Here is a 7808-nt window from a genome sequence, read left to right as displayed (position 1 = left end):
CATGGCACAACCTCCACCCCGTGAGAGGACTCTAAGGGAAATGGCTGCACCTGATTTCACCTACGAAAGCTTGTGCATCCAATACCCTAATGAGGATGTCCCATATGTTCTTAAAACTGGATTGATTCATTTGCTTCCAAAGTTTCATGGCCTTGCATGTGAAGACCCGCACAAACATTTAAAGGAATTTCATATTGACTGCTCCACCATGAAACCCCCAGATTTCCAAGAGGATCATATATTTCTGAAGGCTTTTCCTCATTCTTTAGAGGGAGTGGCAAAGGACTGGCTGTATTACCTTGCTCCAAGGTCCATCACGAGCTAGGATGACCTGAAGAGAGTATTCTTAGAAAAAAATTTCCCTGCTTCTAGGACCACAGCCATCAGGAAGGATATCTCAGGTATTAGACAACTCAGTGGAGAGAGCCTGTATGAATACCGGGAGAGATTTAAAAAACTATGTGCCAGTTGCCCTCACCATCAGATTTCAGAGCAGCTGCTTCTCCAATATTTTTATGAAGGACTCAGTAATATGGAGAGAAGTATGATAAATGCTGCCAGTGGTGGAGCCCTTGGAGACATGACTCCTGCTGAAGCCAGAAATTTAATTGAGAAGATGGCTTCCAACTCCCAACAGTTTAGCACCAGAAATGATGCTATAGTCATTAGAGGAGTGCATGAGGTAGCTACAAACTCAGCTGCATCATCTGAAACTAAGAAGCTTGAAGGAAAATTGGATGCATTGGTTAACTTGGTAACCCAGCTGGCCTTGAACTAGAAATATGTACCTGTTGCAAGGGTCTGTGGTTTGTGCTCCTCTGCTGACCACCATACAGACCTTTTCCCTTCCATGCAGCAACCTGGAGCAATTGAGCAACCCGAAGCTTATGCTGCTAATATTTACAATAGACCTCCTCAACCTCAGCAGCAAAATCAACCACAACAGAACAATTATGACCTCTCCAGCAGCAGATACAACCCTGGATGGAGGAATCACCCTAATCTCAGATGGTCTAGCCCTCAGCAACAACAACAGCAGCCTGTTCCTTCCTTCCAAAATGCTGCTGGCCCAAGCAGACAATACATTCCTCCACCAATCCAACAACAGCAACAGCCCTAGAAACAACCAACAGTTGAGACCCCTCCACAACCTTCCCTCGAAGAACTTTTGAGGCAAATGACTATGCAGAACATGCAGTTTCAACAAGAGACCAGAGCCTCCATTAAAAGCTTAACCAATCAGATGGGACAATTGGCTACACAATTGAATCAAAAATAGTCCCAGAATTCTGACAAGCTGCCTTCTCAAGCTGTCCAAAATCCCAAAAATGTCAGTGCCATTTCATTGAGGTCGGGAAAGCAGTGTCAAGGACCTCAACCCGTAGCACCTTCCTCATCTGCAAATGAACCTGCCCAACTTCACTCTAACCCAGAAAAAGGTAATGACAAAAATTTACCTAACAATTTATGTGCAGGTGAATCTTCCACTGGTAATTCTGATTTGCAGAAGCAACACATCCCTCCTCTTCCATTCCCTCCAAGAGCAGTTTCCAACAAAAAAATGGAAGAGGCAGAGAAAAAGATCTTGGAAACATTCAGAAAAGTAGAGGTAAACATACCTCTGCTGGATGCAATAAAGCAAATTCCAAGATATGCCGAATTCTTAAAGGAGCTATGCACTAATAAGAGGAAGCTTAAAGGAAGTGAACGAATTAGCATGGGCAGAAATGTCTCCGCATTGATTGGTAAATCTGTTCCTCAAATTCCTGAAAAATGCAAAGATCCAGGTACATTCAGCATACCTTGTATTATAGGGAATAATAAGTTTGACAATGCCATGCTAGATTTAGGAGCTTCTGTTAGTGTTATGCCTCTGTCTATTTTTAATTCTTTATCTCTAGGTCCCTTGCAGTCAACTGATGTGGTAATTCATTTAGCTAATAGAAGTGTTGCCTATCCTGTTGGTTTCATAGAAGATGTCTTAGTTAGAGTTGGTGAACTGATTTTCCCTGTTGATTTTTATATTTTGAATATGGAGGATGGATTTTCTCAAGGATCAGTTCCCATCATTCTAGGCAGACCCTTTATGAAAACTGCTAGAACTAAGATAGATGTTTATGCAGGCACACTATCCATGGAGTTTGGTGATATAACTGTTCATTTTAATATTCTGGATGCTATGAAATACCCATCTGAAGATCTTTCTATATTTCGTGCAAAAATTATTGACCATGTTGTTGATGAATACATGATTGATCTTTACTCTAATCTGCATGCCTCTCCCTCTTCATGCATTGAGTCTGAAATTGTACTTGATCATATGTCTGAATTTGATGCTGAGAGTGAATCTGAGAGTGATATTGATTGCATGTCTGGTGGTGGTGTTTTACCTCTTGAGATTGATTTTATAGAGTCAGATAGGACTAACCATGTTTCAGGAAGTACACATACCTCTGACTTTCTTTATGAGGTAAAGGCTGAGAAACCATCTCCTTCTACCACTATCCAGCCGACCACACCAGAATTGAAGCCTCTGCCATCAAATTTAAAATACGCTTACTTGGATGATAGCAAGAGTTTTCCAGTGATTATATCTGCCTCCCTTGCTGATGAGCAAGAGGAGAAGTTGTTGTCTGTTCTCAAGAAGCATAAGAAGGCTATAGGCTAGAGCCTGGTGGACATTCCTAGTATTAGCCCATCCAAATGTATGCATTGAATAAATTTAGAGGATGGAGCTAAACCAGTAAGACAGCCACAGAGAAGACCCAACCCGGTGATTCTTGATGTAGTGAAGAAGGTGATAACTAAGCTTTTGCAAGCTGGAATCATTTATCCTATCTCTGACAGCCAATGGGTGAGTCCCATCCAAGTAGTCCCGAAGAAGACCGGCCTCACAATAATAAAAAATGAGAAGGAGGAGCTGATTCCTACTCGGGTGCAGAACAGTTGGAGAGTCTGCATTGACTATAGGCAGCTGAACCAAGTTACCAAAAAGGACCATTTTCCCCTGCCATTCATTGACCAGATGCTTGAGCGCCTGGCAGGTAAATCTCACTACTGTTTCCTTGATGGTTTTTCTGGTTATATGCAAATTACTATTGCTCCTGAGGATCAGGAAAAGACCACATTCACTTGCCCCTTCGGCACTTTTGCCTATAGGAGGATGCCTTTCGGCCTGTGCAATGCCCCAAGTACCTTCCAGCGGTGCATGATTAGTATTTCCAGTGACTTCTTAGAAAATTGCATAGAGGTGTTCATGGATGATTTCACTGTGTATGGATCCTCTTTTGATGGTTGTTTGGATAGTTTGGAAAAAGTTTTGAATAGATGCATTGAAACTAACCTTGTTCTAAATTTTGAAAAATGTCATTTTATGGTTGAGCAAGGTATAGTTTTAGGCCACATTATTTCCAATAAGGGTATTGAAGTAGATCCTGCAAAAATTTTTGTTATTTCACAATTGCCTTACCCCTCTTGTGTGCGAGAAGTGCGATCTTTTCTTGGTCATCCAGGATTCTACAGGCGCTTTATAAGGGATTTTAGCAAAGTAGCCCTTCCACTGTCCAACTTGTTGCAAAAGGAGGTGGAGTTTGACTTTAATGACAGATGCAAAGAGGCTTTTGATTGCCTCAAAAGAGCACTGACTACCACCCCCATCATTCAGGCACCCGATTGGACAGCCCCTTTTAAGCTTATGTGTGATGCATCAAATTATGCATTGGGGCTGTCCTTGCTCAGAAAATTGATAAATTGCCCAGGGTGATATATTATGCTTCTAGGACTTTAGATGCTGCCCAAGCGAATTATACTACTATTGAGAAAGAGCTTCTAGCCATAGTTTTTGCTCTTGAAAAATTTCGATCTTATTTGCTTGGTACCCGCTGATCGAGGCCGTACCCGAATCAAATAAACTTTAAAATGTAGTAACTAGGAAGTGATCCTAGGTCGTTTCCCAACGAGCAGTGACAAGCCAAATGTTCATAATATACTTGCAGTAACAGTAACAGTAACGATGGGGGGGGGGGGGGTTGTTTGCTTTTGTAAATTAAACAGCGAATATATGTGAATTAGAAAATATCAGAATTAAAACACGTTGCTTCCCCTTGATTCACAAGCAAGTCTCTTATCCTAGGTTACGAGATTATCCTTTATCAGTTTAACCACTTAATCCAACCCTAAATTAAATTACTAAGCGAAATTCAACATAAGGCATTCATTATGTGATTAAGCATCACATACACCAATTACTCATAAACGATCATTAAGCATGAACGTAAATTAAGCGCAGAGACAATTAATCAAGCACTAAGCATGCATGAATTAAAAGCAACAAATTCAAAGTAATTAGTGAAGAGGAAAAACTAAACAGAATTTTACAGTAATAATAGAACCTCAAAGAGAACTGTGCTTGATCCTCAAGGGAAAACAACGCTGCGGACTTAGCCTTCCATTAATCAAATAGAGAATGAAATTTTATTGATAAAACTAAAAGTCTGAACTGGAATTGAAAAAAAACGAAAATAAAAGAGAAAGAGAAGAGAGACTAAAACTAAAAACAAAAAATAGAAGAGAGAGAGGAGAGAGAGAGAGAGTCTCCCGCGAGGGAGAGAGGGGGTCTCTCGCGAGGGAGAGAGGGGGGGGCTCTAAACTAGAACCTTGGTGCTGTTATATAGTTTTTCAGTCCCAAAGCTTACAAATATGTTTTAAATCCAAGCCCATAAGTAAAATCAAATCAAATCTAGATAAGATAAGATAAGATAAGATCTAGATGAAATAATATCTAGATGAGATCAAATCTAAATAATATCTAGATAAGATAAGATCTAATTTTATAGAATAAATTAGTCTGCCCTCTTCAAGTCCAAGCCCAATGCTAGATTCAAGCCCAATGCTTCATTAATTCCTGAAATTAGATTAAAAACATCAAATTAGCTGAATGGGCCCAAATAATAAAACTGCCTAATTAATTGACAATTAAGACCAATCAATAATTAAAATGGTGCAAAAAGGGTTTAGAAAATAGAAGAAAATGATGGCACATCAAAACCCCCCATACTTAGCCTTTTGCACTCCTGGGCAAAATGAAACAAAGAACAAAATCCAAGGATATCAGAGGGAGACAAACAAAAACATTCACATATTTCTCAATGAACATCAAGGAATAAAAGGAATGGGTAACATCTAACATAAGGAGATCCAAAAAGTCAAGACATTCATGAAAATCATCCAAGCAACCCAATCATGGCAAAATAGTTAATCAGCTCAAGAATGAAAAGTGATAAAGCCTCACAAGATATACACTCTATCTCTCAAGTGTCTAGGCTACTATTTACCCTCAAAGCACCCATGAAAGCAAACACCACATAAACTTGGCAAGATTCTAAAATTGACAATCAACCCATAAACACAAGCACATGAGGATCAAAAGGTCTTTTAAGGTTGTAATGGGGCCAAGGACAAGGTATGGAGAAATATGGAATAAGTGGCTAAATCCCAAAGGAATAGAGGAGCAAAGGGGAATAAGTGCATATTAAAAAAAAATAAGAAAATAAAAAGAAGTAAAGATAAAAATTAAACATGAAGAGTAGAACCAAGAGTTTCATCATTCTTGTGCCATTTAAGATCTTATTCACTCAACTTTATTGCTTTTCTTTTTTTTTTTTTTTTTTTTTTACTCTTTGGCCTTTGAGAAACAACATTTCATTCAGCATGTCCAACATTTAACCAATATACAATGTACATCAAGTATGGCCCAAAATACATCATGAAGCATAGCCAACAAAACAAGTTGTCCAATGAAACAAAAACCCCCCACACTTATTCCCAAAACAATTCCAAAGCTCCAAAATTCCTTAAGGATATGGTAATATCATGGTTTTTCACTTAAGGCTTGTAGTGAGCTTCAAAACAAGGAAAGGGAAACAAGGCTCAAAAGGGCTATCAAAGGAATTAATTCAAGGTAAGTCCATTTGGCTAGAAGCTTATAAGAACAAAATTGCCTTAATCATTTCCAAATATGCATGTGAATTAGGACGCATCAACAAGAATCAAGCCAAGGCTATTGTGCAAGCAATCAATGGGGCAAAACACACCAAATGATTATAATGATGGATGGCTCAAATTCTCACAAAGGTAAAATCATCACTTTCAAATTGAGCTTTCAAAACTATCATGACATGTAGAGAAGAATCAAGGATTTCAAGTCACAAAATGTCAAGAACTTTTATTTTCAAAACAATTACCCATTTCTTGAACATATCCTATAATTCAAAGAAAAACATGCAAAGTCGTACGTGCACACAAAATTGACCCAAAATATTAAACTGAAAATCCGACGAAACTAACAACATTAACAAATTAACACAACTAACAAATTAACAAAACCAACAAAACTAGCAAAACCAAAGAACACTCCCCCCCCCCATACTTAAACAACACATTGTCCTCAATGTAGCACAATTAAAAGATTAAAAACAATTAAATCATCAAAGAGAATCGGACAAGTGTAATAAAAGCAAAGAAGGAGATAGGAAAAGAAAAACTCCCTAAGTCATGGTGGAGGAAGAGTAGGGTGGAGTAAGGAAGTCTCTTCCACCACTACGTCCACTAAAGAAGGGTTCGTGAGGAATGGCTTAAGTCGATGTCCGTTGACCTTGAAGCTCTTGTTTGTGGAGTCGCTTTTGATCTCAACTGTACCATAAGGAAAAACATTAGTAACAACAAAAGGACCAATCCACTTAGACCTCAACTTACCACTCATGAGTCCAAGCCTAGAATTATACAATAACACTTTTTGCCCAACCACAAAGTCTTTTTTAACTATCATGCTATCATGGAACTTCTTGGTCTTTTCTTTGTAGAACTTGGCATTCTCGTAGGCGTCTAGGCGGATTTCATCTAACTCACTCAGTTGCAACTTCCTTTCCTCGCCAGCTTGATCCATAGAGAAGTTGCAAGTCTTCACTGCCCAGTATGCTTTGTGCTCAATTTCCACTGGAAGATGACATGCCTTTCCAAAGACAACCCGATAAGGAGACATTCCTATGGGTGCTTTGTAGGCAGTCCGATGTGCCCAGAGAGCATCATCAAGCATGGTACTCCAATCTTTCCTGCTTGGCTGCACAATCTTCACAGCAAAACACCCAAGACTGAAACAGGGACTTTGTTTGTATTTAGATTAATGCAAACCCAATTTAAAAGCAAGAGATAAGAATTTAAAATAGAAGATAGAAGATAAGGTAAAGAAAAGATAAGATATTTAAAGATAAAATTAGAAGATAAAAGAAAAGATAAGATATTTAAAGATAAAATTCGAAGATAAAAGATTGAAAGATCAAAATAGAAGATAAAGATAATAGATAAGATAAGATAAAAAAAATTTAAAGATAAGATATGATAAAATATTTAAATTGCGATAAAGATAACTACTTCTAAGAAATTCAAATAAATAAGATCTAAATCTACTAAATCTAAATACTTACTCCTAAAACCCAACAGTAAAAAATAAGGAATAACTACTTCTAAGGAAGACCGACAATGAAAATAAGGACTAAAATCTATATATTAAAATCGCTAAAACCTGACAAGTCTAATTAGCCTAGATATATGGATTCTGGATTTGTCTGTTATCAATACCAGTGAACTAATCAACACTAACACACATACTAACACAATACTAACAATTAAACATAAAACACGAAAGGATTAAACACACAACAATAGCTAGCTATTATGAACCTTTGGACACTGCTCCCCGGCAACGGCGCCAAATTTGATCGAGGCCGTACCCGAATCAAATAAACATGAAA

At 38.2% G+C, this 7808-nt stretch overlaps 1 non-coding gene across 1 annotated transcript; it reads right to left on the bottom strand.

Annotated features, from left to right (window-relative positions):
• Positions 1 to 379: 379 nt before the first annotated feature.
• LOC112997863 (small nucleolar RNA R71) lies at positions 380 to 486 on the bottom strand. The gene has a single exon (XR_003262926.1). It is a non-coding gene; the product is annotated as a small nucleolar RNA R71 (small nucleolar RNA).
• Positions 487 to 7808: the final 7322 nt, after the last annotated feature.

The sequence above is a fragment of the Glycine max genome, chromosome 1, assembly GCF_000004515.6.
Source record: "Glycine max cultivar Williams 82 chromosome 1, Glycine_max_v4.0, whole genome shotgun sequence".
Lineage (NCBI taxonomy): Eukaryota > Viridiplantae > Streptophyta > Magnoliopsida > Fabales > Fabaceae > Glycine > Glycine max.
Note: the sequence above shows the minus strand (reverse complement) of the source record. Positions and strands in the feature narration are given on the sequence as shown.